Consider the following 20,244-nt stretch of genomic DNA (forward strand, 5'->3'; position numbering starts at 1 on the left):
GCCTGTAGAAAAGTGCACCGTTTGGGTTCTTCCGAGTGAAGTGAGATTGAATTCTAATTTTTATTAATAAATCTTTGGACCTCCTCTTTGTATTGGGAAAACTTTAGGCTTAATGGTACTCGCCTTTAAAACCAATTTGTTAACTTTCCGGACTTGGGTGATACCGAAGCCAATGCGACCATCTTGGAGACACGCAGCTAGATCGTTGACACCTGTTCGGCAACACGGGATTACCAGTGTGCCCTTCTAATTACAGACTCGTGTTGTACAAGAGCTGTCTGCCTTTGGTTTATGTTTTGGGTGAATGACCCGTATCAGCTGTGACGTACAGACCAGGGATAGCCGTGGCTGTCCGTCAAATTTATTATTCAGGAAAGTGGCTGTCAAGAAAACGAATACAAGTCTGGAAACATTACTTGATTTTCTAAATCTTTATCAAATGCAACTAATCCAGTAATACAAAAACCTTAACATCTAAATCAAAAAATATATAGCAAACAAAAGAAAATTATAAAATAATAATGCATGAATTCATCGGTTCAGCTCCTGCGATACTTTTGTTGCTCAAATTTTATGTTCTTCTAACCCTCTATCTATCTAAATATTCTCTGCAAAATGAATCTAAGTTAGGTAGTGCCCCCTAGACGAGTGACACCCCTCAAAATATCGTGAGTCAGACGGCGTGCGCCGATATTCTGCTGCCTGAGTCCTTCCGCGCTCCTCCTTTTATACCTGCTGGACGTCACTTGGTCACGCTGCGATGCTGTCGCTTCTGTCGTCTGTGTGGCGTTCGTCCCTCTTTCGGCTGTCTGTTGCGTGCGTGGTGGTTGGGTGTTTTTGCCCTGTCTGGTCTCGTCGTTCCGCTGTGTTTATCGTCGCGTACCGTCGGGTGTTCTAGTCCGTGTCCTTGTCCGTCGTATGTATCGATATCAGCTGTCGTCCAAGAGTTAGGCTGACGACTGTATCGTTACAACATATTTGTACTGTGAAACTATATTTCAATCCAATGTCATCATCTGCTACTGTTTCACGTGGATACAAGCGCTATGAAAAATTAGCTGCTGAAGATGTGTATGAATATCATCTTCTACGGCGGACATAAGCGCTTCGCACAATCAGCTGTGAATACCTTATGTGACATACAAGCGCTACGAAATTTAGCTGCTACTGCCTCACGTCGATACAAGCGCTATGAAAAATTAACAAGATATATGTGGATATACTGATGAATGAAATAGCTGCTGTGTTCTTCTATGGATAAAAGCTGAACACCGGCTGAGTAAAATTTCGAGTAACAATCTTGACAGTTCGAAAATTATACAATAGTTATATGTACTTGTGGTGTTGCAATGTAGGTCGGCTGTAATAACGTACGTTTCCAATGCGAATTTAAACATTAATATGAGAGAGACACTTCAATTAAATTTGTTAGATTTTTCAGAATGTGTTTTTCCAAAACCTGTACACTTGAACTTTCGATGTTATTACAGCGACGTGCAATATGAAAGTATTAGAAAAAATAGATATAGAAATCCATTTTTATTATGTATTCATGTATGTTCATATAATAAGTTTGACATCCAGTGAATTTTGAGATTGTTTGGACAAATTGATCAAGTGGACCGTTCTTTGGTTGAATCGCGTAATCAAACAACGAACGGTGCACTTGTCAAGACAGAAGTTATAGTTTATATAACAAGAAAATTCAAGAAGTCGATAAAAATATATTATACGAAGGAGAAGAAATCTTGGGTGTTTCGGTCAATTTTTATCATTAATTTTATTATTCAAACGTTCCATTCAGTATTTTGATATACAAAACAATCAGACAAGTCATGTACTTGTTGTATATACTATATTTAAAATTGCGATCTATTACCTGTATGAAGCTATGTATCTGTCAGAACCAACAATTTTATATTTCAATGTCTTTCGCTGTTCACATTCACATTGTATCGAGTCTGACATATAGTTTTATGGCTAGCACTTAAGGTTCATGAATACAGATTTATTGATTTTTGTATTTATAAGTCTGAATACAACCTTTGTTCGTGTTTTAGATTGCATGTAAATTTGTTTCAACTTTTCTATGTATGGAACTTTGGTATTGTATGATGATATTTTTACCTAGAGTTGGCAATAGTTTATGATAGTTACGAATAACCCGTGAACTAAGAGGGCTCGGTTTGTGAGTCAGCATTGTAAAGGTTTGTGTTGATTGCGATTACCGAAGGTATCTATAAATACGTCAACTTGTGCAATCTCCGGTCAATTATCAAATAAGTATATTACATAAGTAATAAGAATTCAATGTATTATTGTTACCGTTATCATTTTCATTATTATCAATGAAAGTGTCTAGGACCAACACTTTCTAAGCATACCTCGGTGTGGTTGTATGTTTGGGAGTTGCGTACCTCAACCTCAACTTTCGCGTCCGGTACTGTCTTCTCAAAATAGGAAGAAGGTGTTTTTAAGCTGCACGCGCGCGCGCGTGTGTGTGTGTGTGTGTGTGTGCAAATGAAAATGATTGTTTTATCGTTGTAATTGATTATTCGAATGGTTATTCTGTTAGTTTTTATCACCAAAAAACGAACATATATGTTTCAGATAAAATAAAAGGATCAATTACTAGGTGGAGAAGATTTTTATTGGAGAGTCGCTAATATAGTATATGTATATAACCAAATATTGTCGGCGCACGATATTCTGGACGCGCTTTCTCGCGCTGTGATGTTTATAACATTGAAAGACATTTGGTTAATATTTAGTCTAAGCATATTTGTTAGTATTTAGATTAGTCATAGACCCTTAGCCTATAAGTGGCGTAAGGGGAGGTGCGAGGCGAAAGACTCTGAGATGCAGAGCCTTTTGTCAAACGTAGCCACAGCCCTAGAAGATGCTGTCTTGAGTGGCAGTTGCATTGGAACCGAGCTAGAGATCGGTACAGAAACGTGAAATATATTGAGAGGATTCTGGAGGCAGGGTGGATTCGTTGTCGCATCGCCCTGTACGCAATAGTTAAGTGTTAGTGCAATAGAAACAGACTATATTAGAGATAGAGACATTTGTTAGTGAATTAAGACTATTATTTGTGTTGTTATTATTAGTGATTAGATTAAGCGTAAACGTAGCTCCTTCAAGAGCAACTATGGACGCCCCTGGACCGCGCTCCCCGACACATAGTTATATATAATTATACATGAATTATAGGTATATAATTCTATATAAATTATATACAATTTTTTTTACCCGGGCGTATACCTATATTAATTATGAATAATTATTTTTTTGGCACTTTCTTCTTATAAATCAAAGTATTGGAACACAAAAAATTTTAATCTTTTCTATCGTATAGTATTGTTACATATATGTTATGAATTAATACTGTCAGGAACAAATTAGCAGTAACAATTGCTTCACTCACATAATCGACTGACGTTAGTAGCAACTTCTTTGAGGGAAACGAATAACGAGATCATAAAGTATACCGAATTATAACAATACGAAGTTTTATATATAATATAGCCTTTGGTCCATGACTTGGACATGTCTCATTGAGACGATTTAATCGTAAAGTAGTAAAATAATCTTTTTTTTTAATGCCAACGGGCAACAAGAGCTTAAAAATATAAATATGTAAATATAAAAATATAAATATCAATATTATAGAGTTCGCCTTCACTGACATAGCTTCATCAAAATAACAACGTATCTATCACAACAGGTATCACAAATATATTTTCCTGAACAAAACTATTAGTTAATTATCTTCATCATCGCCAAATTCACCTTCTGACGCGGCGTCGAAGTCTTCCTCAGTCTCCGATTCCTCCAGGTCACTCAAACGCTCCAATTCCCTGGCTATGTCTTGAGCGCAAAGGTCATTATCGCCATACTGTTCCCCGCCAGTGTCCACTATTACCTCTTCTTCATCAAGATTATTAGACTTTGATGTCGTTTCGTTATTCGTCGATTTCTTTTTGGAGTTACGGTATCTTTGTTTTGTTGATCTTAGTACCTCCAGCATTTTCATTTTAAACATATTTTTGTCTTGCGGACCCACAAAATACGGACAATTTCTCGTAGCCACTGAAACGAATGAATTAGTTATATTTCAAGTATACACCACAAGTTGTACGAATACCTCGAAGCGTAGATGGCTCAGTCTCACAATCAGTGTTACGGCAATGACACGAGTAATGAACAGAATATAATAGGAAAAAACAATGAGAAATCATAACAGGGGTCAGACGAAGAAGTGATATAAAATAAAGCGTTACGTAATACTTGATTAACCCGTAAAAAGCTATATGCGCATACCGTAGAAAACGTTCGAAACTCTCGTGTCCCCAAATTTTGCATACTTTTCATTGCCTAGCCACGTGAACTGAGGCACTAACTCGTCCGTCATCGTTATCTTCATAGCAACGCTGAGAAATTCTCTAATCTTAGTTCCACCTCTGCTTCTTAAATAATTATACTGGAAATAATTATAACATTAATTCGAGTGCTCAGTCTTAGGTTCCTCAATCTTTTGAAAGCTTTCAAAATCAATATTGCAGCCCAATTAAATATGCAAAATATATTGTTATAAAAATTCTAACCAGAGTCTTGCACTTTCGGGGAGTAGAGTTGAGCATATCGAACTGCTCTTTATTTTGCAAGGGGAACCTTGAAAGTGGTTCGAATAACTTATCAGACAAGTTCACTTCACCCGCATTACTATGTGACAGACCGTCAGACATTAGTTGCTTCATTTCTTGATACTGTTCCTTAATGGCAATGTTTTGGTGCTTGATTTCCGCATTCTGATTCTTAATGTCGTTGATATGTTGATGCATTTTCTCACATTCTTTTGTTAGGTCTTTTATGAGACCTTCAAGTTCACTAAAAACAAATGATATAAAACCCATTTTCAAATTGAAGTAGTAAAATGAATTCCTATATCTTTCAATAACGTATCCAATACACCTTTCTCGAAAATATAATACTCACGAAATTTTCGGTGATTTGTCTAAATGATGTGAGCTTCTGTTTAGTCCTTCATTATTACATTTTTCTGCCTAAGAGATCGCATTCGATTGAGCGATTCCTGCGTAATCGGATGGAGATAGCTTCGGAGTACTTTGTGAATTTTTCTGAACAGGGCGATTAACTGAGGGCTTCGCTGGCTTATTTGCAGTATTTGTTATAGGTACAGTAAGCTCGTGAGAGTCCATTACTTCAACGGGGTCAATTGACGAGCAGGAGTCGAATACTGCCTTTTCTCTGAAATTGAATACAAATTTTCAAAAGCAATATTAGTTAAAGCCTATTCAACCTATTTTTCGCGTTATGATTCTAAAGAAATAAAACAATATAAGTGGCTTATTTATCACTCACGAGTTAGACTTTTGAGTGTTGGGTCTGGATTTAGACTGGATCTTCTCTGAAGATATTCTTCTAATCGCCGATCCATTATAGCGATTCTCGTTATTATTCATTATAGTGTTCTTCCCCGATTTCACCTTTGATGATATTCGATTTGGGCTTACATTTTCGTTTTTCTTTTCTGATTCTTCAAATTCTTGCGTACCTTGTTTCATTGACTTCAGCATCTCTCGCAAGTGTTCTTTCTGCTGTGCGGGGGTCTTTTGAGGTTTAGTTTTTTTTTTTTGCTGGAGAGACTTCATGTTCCGTTGTTGTGAGCAAATGTTTCGGAGTTTTGCTCGCTCTTCCGCTACTGGTAATTAATGTTCTCGGCTTTTTTTTCTTCGATTCATGCAATTTTTTAGGTGACCCGGTGTTCATAATGCGATAATCAAATTGAAAAGTTACGTTTTCTCCTTTTTTTCTGATAAAATAACAGTTAACAAAACTTGGAAACGGTGAATCACCGAAATGGCTTCGAAATAACATTGAAATTACTTTAAATCACTTGCAATCCCTGCAATTGCTTGTCACCTGATCTGAAAGTGATCAGCACTAATTGCGGATGAATGCTTAATTGTCACATCCTCGATGCCCTCTGCCCCTATTCATTAGTTTTATTTCAGTTTTCGATTAAATTCATTTATGTCTTATATTTTTCAGTCTCTTTACGGCTCTGGGAAATAACCACCCTCAGCTTATAATAATCTTACTCATTAAATAATGTTACGGGATAATTCTTACCTAAACAGACTAGAATATACAAACTCTCTAAGAGTAACCAGATGACCGGAAATCGCTTCTCGATATTTCCAGGTATGCAGAATCTGGCAAGCACGTGCAACGGATTAAAATCCGTATAGCCATCTTTGAAGTGTCTGTTTGGACAGGGTAGAATATTTTTTATCATGTACCAAAACAAGCACGGCAATTCCCACCCGCACTCATGGAAGAGGCGGGATTAGTTAAGATAGTTTTGCATGCTACACCGTACCCAAAGGGCGAATGGAAAACTCAAAATATTATCAAGACTTCCTTATTGGGCAGCTCTCTCAAAGATGCTGGGAACCAATCAGGAAGTAGTTTCTCTCAATTCTTAGTTTTCTAAACAACAGTCGTGAGATAGTCGTCAAGCAGTCGTTACATTTTCGTCAGCCAGTCTTCAACAAGAAGAAGCAGCTCTCAGTTTTTTCAAGACATTCATTGCTCAATTCTTATTCGCAATTCTCATTTTCTCAAGTTTCATTCTCAGGCTTCATTTTCTAATATATCTTCTCAGTTATTAACAGTCTTCCACAAGAAATCGTTCTCTCAGTTTTAGGCAGATCAATCAGACCAGAGAATCTGTTAGAAATTCAAAAGGACTTTTATTTTATTTAACAAACCAAAGTGCGAAAAGGGAATTCCGTGACTTTACATTTAAATCTTTCATCTTTTTATAATCAAAATCATTATAAGCATTTTCGTTAAACCTTAATTGAATAAACAAATATTCGTGTGTTAAACTTACATCGCGAGTTAAACAATTAATTACCTTCAACGCCTAATATACGTTAAACGATCAGTAACTTTATACTGATCTCACCACCGGCCGAACACGCAGAGCCGCCCACATAGCCCGAATCAACGGTCACCAGCGAAAGGTAAGTGACCATTTTATTATCAAAGTCGGTTCAACCAAGAGGGAAAACGACATCAAAATTCAAATAATTCACCATCCGAGAGAACTAGTCCGAGCCAAGCGTTATATTTTTGGGAGTGGTTTGGTCATCAGCCAACCCAGCCCATAACATAATTCGATAACTCATTCGTTAATTGGTGTTTTTTTTAAAGATTCCATTTGAAAATAAATATTTATGTAGCATATATGTAAAGTAATTCTTTTTGGGCAAGATTATGTTTTCAGTACGAGACGTTGGCGTACTGAAGTACAAGACGAAGAGTACGAAAAAATATTCCACGCCAAACAGTTACGTCACGCGTGCGCCCCATACAAGATTTTCTCCGGTGAGTGCATTAAAAGTTACTTTGACGCCAGTAGGGATCCGTACGAACTGGGTATGATAACTGCCGTAAAAATACTTTTCAAGACAATTCTAAATTAAGTGAGCTTTATAAAATGATATTTCACGGTCCAAAAATAGGCGTCAGAAAGCGACGTACGAATACCTATGCCGGAAAAGATATTATCAACTTCTAGCACTTATATACATTCATCGTATGGCATAAATGATGAAGCTTCATTGATCTTCAGTTACGAGGAATTATGAGTGGCGTTAGTAAACTCACGCAAATCCACTCATTTTCAATTACACGTTCTTCTTCTCCTTTAGTACCACTCCACAGCGGCATCCTGTAGATCTTGTTCTCCACATGAACCAAATCAATTGTTTGGATATCTTCTGATAAATTGGAGCAATGATATATTCCTACAGAATCTGATTCTATTCCAACGTCGTATACAGCCGTCGCTATTCGGAATTTTTGAACAATTAAGAAAATACTTCCATGAACTTTTACAATGTTTTTTATCACGCAGACTTGAGAGTTTTGAAGAATACAACATCTGTCACGTAATGTTGTTGCAAATACATTCAATTGACCGACTTGTAGCTTGTGAAACTGCTGACAATCGGCTTCGGGAATACCTCCTGGAAAAGGTCCCTCGGCATGAGGCTGTAACACACGGATTTCAACATTGTTATGAATCGGTGCAATAGTTGAATCATTGATCTCACACATTCGTTTGAAATACTGTTGAAGCTTTAGGCCAGGTTTACGAATTTTTTTACTGAATTCTGTCATGTTATTCTCGAAGTCAAACGCACTAAACGTTTCCAAACCACCCAGTTCTTCAACATCGGCGACTATATGCAAAAGAGCATGTACATTGTACGAAAGAAATTGCTGTCCATATAGCACTTCACAAGACGTGGCGTAACTTTCTAACGTTTCCTGGCAGAATGGATACATTTCCCGTGGTGTATCTTCAGGTATCAGAAGACGTATAGAACTGTTGAGCATCATAAGGTGATCATAATACTCATCTTGAAAAACATTTTTAAAAACAGCTGGGGCAGTATACGGTAAAAGTTGTCGAAATTCAGTAGCTTTATAACTGTGAAAAGTGGTTATTTTTCTTGGCCGGCGGTTGAATTTCGATGGGCAGTATGTTTTTAGTAATGTCAATCTTGAATTGAGGATATCCAAATTTCTTCCACTTAGTCTTCGATGCCCAAACTTTCCTTCTAATTTTGCAGCGACAACTTTCTTCACGTTTCCAAGCTAAGCTAAGTGCACCGATTCAAATGGAACTCTCGTCACCAAATTCAAGATACGAGATAAAGGGTTTCTACCTTTATGGTGGTCCTCATCCACAAGATTCCAATACTCTTCTGTAAGACCATTGTTCCGTGAAATCATGGTACGTTACAACGATGTCCTTCAACCTTACACCTTGAACACGCACTTGACGATGTATGGCCATAGTGGTTTAAGACAAATGGACGAGCAGGTGCATCTGCAATAAAACATCGTACATTCGATGGCAGTTGCTGATCCCAAACATATATTCCACCCTGCTTACGTATCTCTACAATCTCTTGGATAAATTGTTCGTAGAAGTCAAATGGATTTGATGGTTTATGTTTCCCAAGGAATAATCCTACTATCATTGGTCTTTTATCAGTTATATTAGCAATTCTAACCTGGTGAGGCCAAAACTGATCTGCGCCTTTATCTGCCTTGCCACCATCAGTACTGATATCAATGTCAACCGTTTCTGGCAACACATTTGAAGCAAGACTTTCTAATTTTTTTTTAAATATGCGTTTGAACCCTAGATGAAGATATTCTCCACTGGCAACTTGTTGAACATGTCTCGTTGCTACAACCGTGGGAGTATTTAGTAAAGTTCTCACGTCTTTCGGAAGAAATGTCAATGCTAATGGTAGCTCGCGTAATGTTTTTAGTAACAAATGTCCTTGTTTGTGAGTCAGATTAGCGGCTAAAAACGCATTTTTCAGAGTTCTTTTCTTGAAATCTGCAGGATTTTGAGGAACTTTAATATTCTGGTTCTCGTTTTCAGAATCTACAGAATCCTCATTATCTTTTTCTTGTACATTTTCCACAACAAGGTTATCATTCTCCATTTCCTCGTCTGTGTTTTCCTCAATGGAACTCATCCCAGTCAGCAAAATCATGGCACAGTGATGTCATAGGTATGTATGGTTGTTCTTTACAAAGTCTCTGCAACATCACGGGGACTCTCAGTTTCATAGTGCGTGAACTGCAAAATGTCCGCCACATGCTCATGCTGCTGATATGTTACAATTACAGATCGGTGTTACATATTTATTACGTACCAGTTGTGTACTTGTTATTCAACAGCAGTCATGGATCAGATTCATGAATGTAACATTAAAAAGTCACGTATCAAGTATAGATCAGAATTATAACTGTAACGTCAAAAATGAAGTATGAAATATGTGACGCAGACATATATTAGGTATATCTATATATACATATGATAGGGCAAGGTATCATAAACATGATGTTCTAATGAAGTACACAGTGCATCAATATGTGCAGTTCAGTATTTTTATTTTATTAATCCACGCATTCGCATATACGTTATACGCGCGTATAGGTATTTATATTATACATAGTTGTACATTCACCTATGTGCTTAAAGTATGACTTATATAATCTTTGGACTAAACGAAGATGTAAAAAAAAAAAAACTTTTTTCCTTGAAAATCTACCTGAATACGGATCCAAATCAAATATTATATTAATCCACGCATTCGTACAGTATATTATAATAGGTATATATATTATATAACATCTGTATTCAAGTTAATTTCCTCAATGAAACAGTAGAGTACTGTATTTCAAATATATACAGTGACTGTAATGAACACTGCATTAAACTTATTGAATAATTGCACCAAAATCCGTATTCTAGCTTATTTTGTGAATACTTTAGTGAATGGCAAATAAAAAATTATATTTTTTCTATCGTAAAAATTGGAGTCGCTTAATTATGAAAGATCTTGCACATGATCCATATAAAGAAAAAATATCACATAAAGATATACGCACAATATGTTGCAGCTTGCATATAAGTTACGTAAAAGTGATGTTTTATTTTTGAAATTTATAGTAGTACGAAACGACAGTCATTTTTTCCGTTGCCAAAGTTGAGGCAGAATAATATATAATGAAGGTATATGAAAGATCTTTCATATTGTACATAAGTAATATATCAACATTAACATTTTTAAAAGAAAGAGAAATATAATAACTATAGTACTTTTGAGACTTTTACACATAAGAATACATATATAGGGTGGCTCTTAATATGGGTAAAAAAAAAAATTGATCCCGCCGCACTCCAAAGTGGTTCCAAATAATGAAAAAAAAATCCACGAAAAGTCCGAGCGATGTCCGTTGAGAGGAAGACGTGCCTGTAAGCATGAACTTGAATTCATAGATCAATTTTTCTTCGTGATCGGAGGAATTTTTATTTTTTCAATGTCGTTCATGTGTCAATTTTTTTTCAACTTTTCGAAGCCATCGTATACTGGTATTCAATATACAGATCAAATAATAAGGTACTCATACTGGATTTGATGAGCGTTCAGTTCTGCCATCTCATTATTCTGGAACAATAGTTCGATTTAGCTGCTATCGAACAGTTTTAATCACATCAAAGTCAAACCTTATATTTGCATCTTGTCAGAAAAATCTATCAAGTCCAAAAAATATAAATTCACGATGAACCATTCACATCGAACTTTCGGATTGGCTAGAATTGTTTTTTTTTTTTTATCTTGTTAGAAATATTCTTTGCGTGTTGAGATACAAACATATTATTATTTCACTGAGATCAGACATCCAGTGCTGTGGATAAAGAATGTATTCAAAAATTACTTTCGCAAAAATGCATAAGGACATTTGAAACTTGGCAGGATTTCAAACTTGGCGAACTTGTACGTTTCATTAAAAACAAAGAAATCATTCATTCCCACAAGTCATCCAATTGGTCGGAAAAAACATAATATTTAAAAAATGCACACATAAGAAATCGATACTAGTTCGTTTAGTACGAATTTATTTATTTAAACCACAAAAATATCGCAAACGATTGCATATTACAATAATTTTACTTATATCGATCCGATTAAAAGTTTTGCATAACCGTCTCTTTTTTTGCATCAGGGAATTTTTTCCGGTACTCGCACACAATCTGAAGTATGTATTGCTTTTGAGTTTCGTTTTTTGTCAGAATATTATTATAGCTTTCGATTAAACAAACTGCCCTCTCTGCTACATCGTTGACGACTTTTAAATTTTTCACTATTTTTAAGCCTTCTGCAAAATTTTCATCCTGAAACCACAAGGACGGATCCATTGTTAAAAATCCCTTATTGATGTTAAATCTATCGAAAAAATTGAGGGATTGCGAAGTTACAAAGTAGTCAATCTCTTTGTCTAATAAGTGATCGATGTTTTTTGGATTAATTTGGAATCGTTTCGAGCTGTTCTCATATGATGTTTATTCGCTCGAATTTAGTTCGAACAACATTTTGCGCTTCACATCAGACGATACTTTTTCATCGAAAAATGCAATCACAGCTGATTCTGGACTAAGATACCATGAATGATTTTTTAACTTGAGCAGTGTCACCCGAGATACATCAGCGTCAACTGATTTATAATTATGAAGCTTTTTGAAGAATTGCAAATCGTGATTAGGAGCCTGAGATGCAAGTGGAGCCGTAAGCCAAGCATTCACGTAGATTATTACGATGAAAATACATACATCCCAAAGTGCCTTCTCTTATTTTTTTGTCAGTTTGAAAACTTTCCGAAATAAATAGATTTTTATACAATATACCGCTTTGGACATCCACCGGGCATGACGATATGCACCTGGAAATCTAAATTTAACACCGCAAGATGGAATAACACCCAGGAATATTTGCGTCAATTCGAGAAGTTCCTTATAATCGTCTCTCGGTTGCATATATATTTGTCAAAGTATCTTCAACGAAAGAATTGATGCTTTCAACATTGCCAATCAATACTTTCTGTACATTTTCACTCTCTATTCCGCTCTTATATTTACTTTTATCTAGCTGAGGCCAGGTTTCTTGGAACCTCTTGAATATGGGAACACTCGGACCGGAAGTTCCGGGCATTTTTTCCTCGAAGACACTTCTAAGAATTATTTCAAATATGTGGTGTCGGCAAGGTAGAAATAAAAGATCTCGTTTCAACATTTGCTCTAGAAGAATTGCTGCGCCCTGTATCCCACCAAGATTGGCCTCCGTCGTATCACAGCACACAGCCTTCACTGCGTCGCAAAGCCCCCAATCCTCAAGAACTTCATAAATGGCCTTTGCTTGAGCTAGTCCTGTTCCATCAACTAGCTCGGGTATTCCTATCAGTTGGTCAACGTCGCGATTGGTGATGACAATGGGTAGCCTATCCAATACTTCACGCTTCAACAAATTAGGAAGCATTTTTCCATCCCAATGTAAAACGACGGGATTCACGGCGATATTTTTGAATAACGTCGTGATATTTTTTGCTTTCGTTTCCCGCAATTTTTGCCTACAACGCTGAATCGATGTTCTATTGATTATGAAAGAACTCAAATCATGACCTAATGATTGCGCTATAGCAGCAATCAAATGTACAGAATCTCTGTCACTCAATTTACATTTGTCCAATGCTGCAACTAATTTTTCATCTATGAAACTAATCATTCCACGTGGTTTTTTTGGGATGGATGGCCCAGCATCGTCTTCAACCTTGATAGGAGAAGAGTCATCTATATCGTCTATGGAAATATTTGAATAAGTTCCAACGCTTCTTTGGCTGAGACTTTGAAAAGAAACGCTTCCCGAGCTTGACTCTAATTCCACGAATTGATCTTGAAAATAAAATTAAAAATGATCGGATGGTAATTATTTACACTATTATTATTTGAACGATATATTTGACTGTCACTAATAATTTTGAGCAAACTTACTCAATAGTTCTTTTTCAGCGATACTTTTTTTTAATCTCTGCGCTCGAATTACCTCTTTCTGCAATTTAGCTTTTTCTTCTGTATCATAGATGGTCTCGATGTCTCCAATGAATCCGATTCGCCCATCTTTTCTCTGATTTATTAGAAAATCTTTTCCGCTCTCATTAATAATTTCGAGTACATTTCCGTGGGCAATATCGAATAGGTTATTGAACTGCGAGGTAAAATCTATTTCTCGTTCTTCGTTAAAACGCTGTCCACGATTTTTTTGTATCTTTCGCCAGTCTTCATATAAATTTTCCAATTTTGTTACACATCGATCTAACTTTGGTGTCGGCAGACGGGCTTTTGCCCAAAAAATCAACGCTTCGTTTAGCGTCAATGTTGAACTTTCTGTTGATACAATTCCTTTTCAACAGAGATGTAGGTAGGGGTATGAAATAAAGAAGATTAGACACGATATACAAAAGGTGTTAATTGTTTATTTCTTAACGAACCGACTCTTACGGTGTTCACGCTCAGACTAATTTTTTTTTTGAACGGCTTTACCAAGATGGCTGCGCCCACTAACCGCTGGCCGTATTCTAAAGACTGCGCACGCAAGCGCGGTAACATTCAAGAGTGCGATAACCTCTTTTACTCAACACTTTCACATAGAGTTAATTTTAATTCTCGCAGATTAAAGAACAAAACTTTAAGAACCTGTAATCGAGACGGTAGCTTATTGCCGTAAATTTGCGCATCGACTTTACCGATCAAAAAAATATCATGACAGAAAGTACAGGTTGATGCCGAGGTTGATGCCATGATTCAATTGCTTTTAACTTCGCACAAAAAAAAGATACGGCAATCGATAAGATTTGTCACAAGACATTACACGTACACTGTTCTCCCGTCTCCGTATAATTTTGAAGGTTATGAAGTCCCAACAACCCAGCTAACGACACAACGGCGTGGCGTGGATATCTTTTCTTCTGTGTCGCCACCTCTTGGCGGCATATGTCACTATGACGTGGCTATCATTCGTTTGTTATGATCAACCGCCAAATCTAAAATTACAAATGAAAAAAACGTGAAAAGTATGTTGATTATTCTTAAGAAAAATATCTTTTTTTTCATTTTTATCAAGCAAAATGTTAATGCCTTTAATTATTTATGCATCAATTAAAGGAAATTAGCCAAGTAAATCAAATTTTAACATATGAATAGTTGTTACGATATTGCAAAAAAAGTTTTACATCAACAGAATTGAAAAAAAAAAACAATGACGACATCAATTCTGAAAAAATTAGGAATTTTATTCAAATTACGGAAGTTTCATGCTTACAGGCACGTCTTCCTCTCAACGGACATCGCTCGGACTTTTCGTGGATTTTTTTTTCATTATTTGGAACCACTTTGGAGGGCGGCGGGATCAATTTTTTTTTTTTACCCATATTAAGGGCCACCTTAATATATACTGTAGGCAAAATGATTTCTAGAAATAAGTATTCATTATAGACACTAGGCTGGACGTGAAAGTATCAAAATTAGGATATGATATTAAATGGAAGAGCAATCTTCAGAAATTCGTGCTGGTCGCTTAAAAAAGTGAGGTTTTGTTTTTATTGAGGAGGTGCAGCAGAAGCCGTTGCATGAGTCTTTACAGTAGCCTTAGCAGCTTTAGTATTTTTCGCAATCTCCCTATCAAAGCGTTGCTTGGCTTGGCGGAACCACTCGCTCGCAATGTCTTCAAATTTTTTTTCGGTGTGACTGTATTTAGCAGAGACCGCATCTGAAACAAAGTGATATTATGGAGTATGACAACGATATTCATTATATGGGCATATCTTTAATTCGTAGTATAGCAATAATGCAATTCAATCTATAGAAATTTTTGCTTGTGCATTTATGTGAGTGTAATATAGGTAATATGAATGAGTATACCTTTTATGCATTTCATTATTGTTAAATCGCAGACGTTAAAGTTATTACGTTGCCCCAACCAAGTCGACTCTTTGCCAAGTACATTTGTAAATACCCTCTTCAATTTCGGGTCGTGTTCTCCTTCATACAGTTCCCTCTGATCTTTTTTAGATAATGTATCTATGAATTTGTTTCATTAACATCAGAAAATGCAAAAGAATTTCAAGAATAATTCACAATTCACCATAAAATCCCGCATATTTGGAGCAGGTAAATATACGAATAAAATGCATTATTTGACATAATGAAAATTATTTGAAGTCAATAAAACTAATCAAATGAAATAAAACAAATGTTACATTGCAGTTAATATGTTCGGGATTCACAAACAAGTGAATTCTTGATAATTAACTAAAAATATGATACTACTCAACGGCATACTGAATCGTTCCTAAAACTTAATTGTCTCTGCTTATCAGAATCCAAATGTTGTTGTTTAATTGTAATAAGTTTGCGATGAATTGAAATTGGATAAATTTATAGATAGCGAAAAATAATAGTGTATTTGCACATTGATCTCTTCCTTTCACACAATTTTTTAATTTATATGAATAATACTCGAAAATTCTCACCAGACTAGACGTAGGAATAATATTAGCATCTAAATCAGCCTCAAATTTGGTCACTTGCTCTTTCGTCCAAAAGGGAATGGAATTTTCAATCATGGCAATTATAGGGTTTGCAGTTGCTACTTCACTAGGTCGATTTTGTGATTTTTTCAAGTATTCGTTATTTTTTTTCAATTCTATTTTTATCTCCGCTACCTCCCGATAGAGTTTGTGAAATTCATCTGTAACAACCAATACAAAAAAAAAATAAGGTTATAAACTACGGGGATAATTTCTGAGTTCAGATCAATTGATTTGCCGATCAATGTATTACGTACTTTCGATGAACTGTAGTATGTTGGGAGCTGGAGGTTTACCAGCAGACAGATGAGATTAAGATCATGGCCATTATAACAATTATAATTTTTATTCAACAACAATCTTATAATTTTTCAATTGCGTTCACGTGAACACAATGCATAGAGTAAAATTACCTCTGTCGAGTGCTCGGCTGGATTTGCGTATTGATGTCGGCGTTGAAAAATAATTGTTACGCTTCGTGAGAGTATGATGAAGTTCTTCGTGTGAACTTATGGGATCTAGCATATACGAATAACATGCGTTTCACTATTATAAATTTAATGGTGATATACAAAAAAAAGAGTCTAGCCTTCTTAAGTACACTACGAACTTGGCTATTGAGTGTGATATTGAATGCTTGTTTAAAATATCATCTGGAGAAAATATTACGTTATGTAGTATGTGGTATATGGACAATGATCTACCTTCGGTTAAAGTCTCATCCTCAGAGTCAACACGAGGTAACGATGTTCCATCAGTAGATGGCGACTGTACTCTCAAAGAGATCACTATTGAATTGTTGCTGTTCGATTGTCCACATGATACAGAATCTGTCAAAACATTACTTGAATTTGAATAGAGCTATGGGAATTTTGCAGATTTAATTCTGAGACTGCACAGTATTATCTCAAGCAAGGTGGAATATAATTGGGCAAAATCATTCATAACACATCGTGATGCAGTTACGCATGTGCCGCAAGTAAAAAATTTCCATTTCATCATAGTTCTACTTAAAATGGTAATTACCCATCCCTGTAAATGGTTTCTCCAATAAATGCGATGAGATTATTTTTGGGTACACTTTCTCTGATTTGTTGGAAGTGGGCATGACCAATGAGGAGTCCAATTTGGCACCCAGGGGTGTCGAATTGCACTCTGTAATGATTGCGTTTGCAAAAGACATGGCTAGAACAAAGAGAGTTTCACTTTTGTAAAATCCTTCCTCAAAAGTATTCAATACTCATTTCTTCAAATAATATTTGATTTCCAGATATTATTTTTCACTCTCCACAAACCCAGCCACTTTTGTTTCACACTCTCGGATCTGTCCCGTAATTGGTGGTATAGTAATACTACTTAAAGGTACTCTCTGTGAATTTTTTCAGATTTTTTCAATTTACTTGTTTCGGAAATGGTTTTTTATTAAACTCGTACATCATGGAAGTTTAAAGTCTGGTAAAAAAAAATGTTAACACAAAAAAGTCATGTTTTTCTACGAACTATTTAATGCAATATATGTTATATTTTTGATGGCATCAACAAAGTTATTTCCAGCGAAAAAAAAGAATTTCATTCTTCCTTCCTATGCTACATCTTTGTTGATTTTGCTGTAAATTTTTCAGGGTATCTGGCAGTGTATTGGGAACGTATGAAAAATTAGCATCATGGAACTCGACATTCATGCCGAGTAGAAAAAATATTTTACTGAGAAAGATGAATTAAGGTACATTTGAGTTCCTCTTTTCGATGAACTATTTAATACGATATATGATGCCATCTAAAATATAACATATATAGCATTAAATAATTTATGGGAAAACATGACTTTTTTTGTATTAAAATATTTTTTGCCCAACTTCAAGCTTCCATGATATACAAGTTAGGGGGGGGGGGGGGGGGGGGGGGGGGGTATGGTCTTGAAACTTTTTTTTTTTCGATGTTTTTTAAATTTTTTTCTATGAATGCACAATATCTCAAGAATGTTGTATCAAATTTTTAGAGCAATTCGAGCAAAAATAACGGAGATATGGAATTTTTAACCATACACGGATCTGGATCGTTCCGCTCCGATTTCGTATACCTGTTCGAGAGCTGCGCGGCGCGGCTACCTGGCAGCTGTTTCGTGAATCTTAGAATCTCCCCAAAGTAATACATACCTATGGTTATAGGTATGTAGTACCTGTGGACCTTACAGATATTCAGTGGACCACCGAATAGTCTAGAACGACGCGTCCTACCGAGCATTTGTGTGCGTACGTTAGCAAATGTCGTTTCAGTTTTATATTATGTGTACTGTTTTCGTTCGATTTTCACTGTGCTAGTCGTGTCGTTTGTTCGTGAAAAATGGCGAGAATAATTAGCAGAGAAGAAAGAAAGAGGAGTGGTTCACGATTCAGCGGATCAAAAAAAGTTGAACCTCCGCACAAACGCAAGAAAGACTCTGTTGAGGCTACAAGTACTTCGTCGAATAAAGTAAGTGAAAATAGCTGTGTAGAAGGTCTTCAAAAACTTTACAGAATTGTAGATTTTCTTCTAGTGTTTTCAACTCTTGCTACATTACTGAAGTGTGCGGAGTGTGGAGGAAAAATATCATTCCAGACATGCAACAAGGAATGTCTCGGCTTCAAAATAGAAGTGACTTGCGAAAAATGTCAAAAGCCTCGTTACGTTCTGTCGAGTGAAAGAATTGAAATTGCACCTAATGTGGCAGCATGCACAATGAAGGCTGTTTTTCCCTGCTCACTGTCATGCAAGAGATGCAAATCAAAAGTGGACCAAGTGCTCACGAATGGGCGCGCGCAGTCGACAGATTACGCGTAAGTCGAGTGGAAGAAAAAGCTGCAAAGGAAAGCAAAGAAGGTCGAGTTCACCGAAGACAAGAACAAAAAGATGCTTTGGACATCATGAATGATAGCTGTTCACTGTACGGGCCTGGTATCGATGATACTGTGTAAGTATATAGCGAAAAAAAGAAAAAAATTCAGATATTTTCATGTAAAAATCTTTAAAGTGATTTTCCCACACTTCACGTTTTCAAAGTCGGTGACGGCTGTAGTTTATAATCTATAGCACCAATTCTTTTCAAATTTTGTGCACTCGTTCTTTATATAATTCATGAGGTAACGCTGTCGAGTTATTTTTGAATTTGTTGTTATTTTTTATTTTACAATAACAATTTTGCCGATTTTTCAAGCAAAAATCGCATTCCTGACTTTCCAGTGTCACCAAAAATTGAAAAAAAAAGAAAAAAACAAAAATTCGACAGCGTTACCTGGGGGAACTCATAAACTAATCAAATCAATTTAGTTTTTTGATTTCAGATGATCGAGTGATCAGTTACAACCGTCACCGTAAAACAACTTGGAGCCGTCTCCGGAGATTTGCTGCCAACGGCTTAGTTTTTAATATTTTTCGCTGAAATTTTCAGAAAATATCCTTAAAAGGTTACTCTACAATACTGTAATAATTAAATTTGAAATATATTGCCCGTATCTTGTAAAAAAATGTTTAAAAAAGTGTCTTTTTTCCACCGAATTAACCGTATCCCTCTCCCCCCCCCCCCCCCCCCCCCCCCCCCTTAAAGAAAAAAAACCATATCCGAAACGAGTAAATTACAAAATCTGAATAAATTCACAGAGATTATCTGTAAGTAGCATTAGTCTATAACCAATTATGGGACAGATCCGAAAGGGTAAAAACACACAAACACACACACACACACGTATATATTGAAATACCTCCTAATTTGTCTTCGCAAATAATTGGAATATTGTCGATCTGCAGTAGTTGATCATTATCATTAAAATCGCAACTGGGTGGAAGGGGAATTTATTTGCTTTTAGCGATTCCAGATGCCACTATTTCAGAACTCTGTCTTTCTTTTTGACGAGTGCCATACTTCTTTTGTCTGCAGCCACGCTCTTCGTCATCGGGTATACTAGTTTCGTCGGCAGATGAAATAGTAACTGCTCTTTTTCGAGCATCTTCCAAGTTTTTTATGTTTAGCCAATAAAAAATTGAAATATTTAAGATTTTAAGACATTAAACTGCAATAATATTTTTCAATAGCAACGTCGAAACTGTCTGAATCATGAATACATGCTGTGATAGGACCAATTATATGGAGACTGAACTGTATAAACAAATTGTATATTTTACTTGATATTTTGAGATTTGACAAGTTAACTCACCATAATA

The 20,244-nt window shown here is 36.0% G+C and overlaps 1 long non-coding RNA gene across 1 annotated transcript; it reads right to left on the reverse strand.

Moving 5' to 3' along the window:
* Positions 1 to 420: 420 nt before the first annotated feature.
* On the reverse strand, positions 421 to 17,786 carry LOC124406278. Its single transcript, XR_006929205.1, has 3 exons — positions 17,639 to 17,786; positions 4,386 to 4,390; positions 421 to 430 (listed from the first exon to the last, which is right to left on the reverse strand). It is a non-coding gene; the product is annotated as an uncharacterized LOC124406278 (long non-coding RNA).
* Between the last annotated feature and the right edge of the window lie 2,458 nt (positions 17,787 to 20,244).

Source organism: Diprion similis, chromosome 5 (genome assembly GCF_021155765.1).
Source record: "Diprion similis isolate iyDipSimi1 chromosome 5, iyDipSimi1.1, whole genome shotgun sequence".
NCBI lineage: Eukaryota > Metazoa > Arthropoda > Insecta > Hymenoptera > Diprionidae > Diprion > Diprion similis.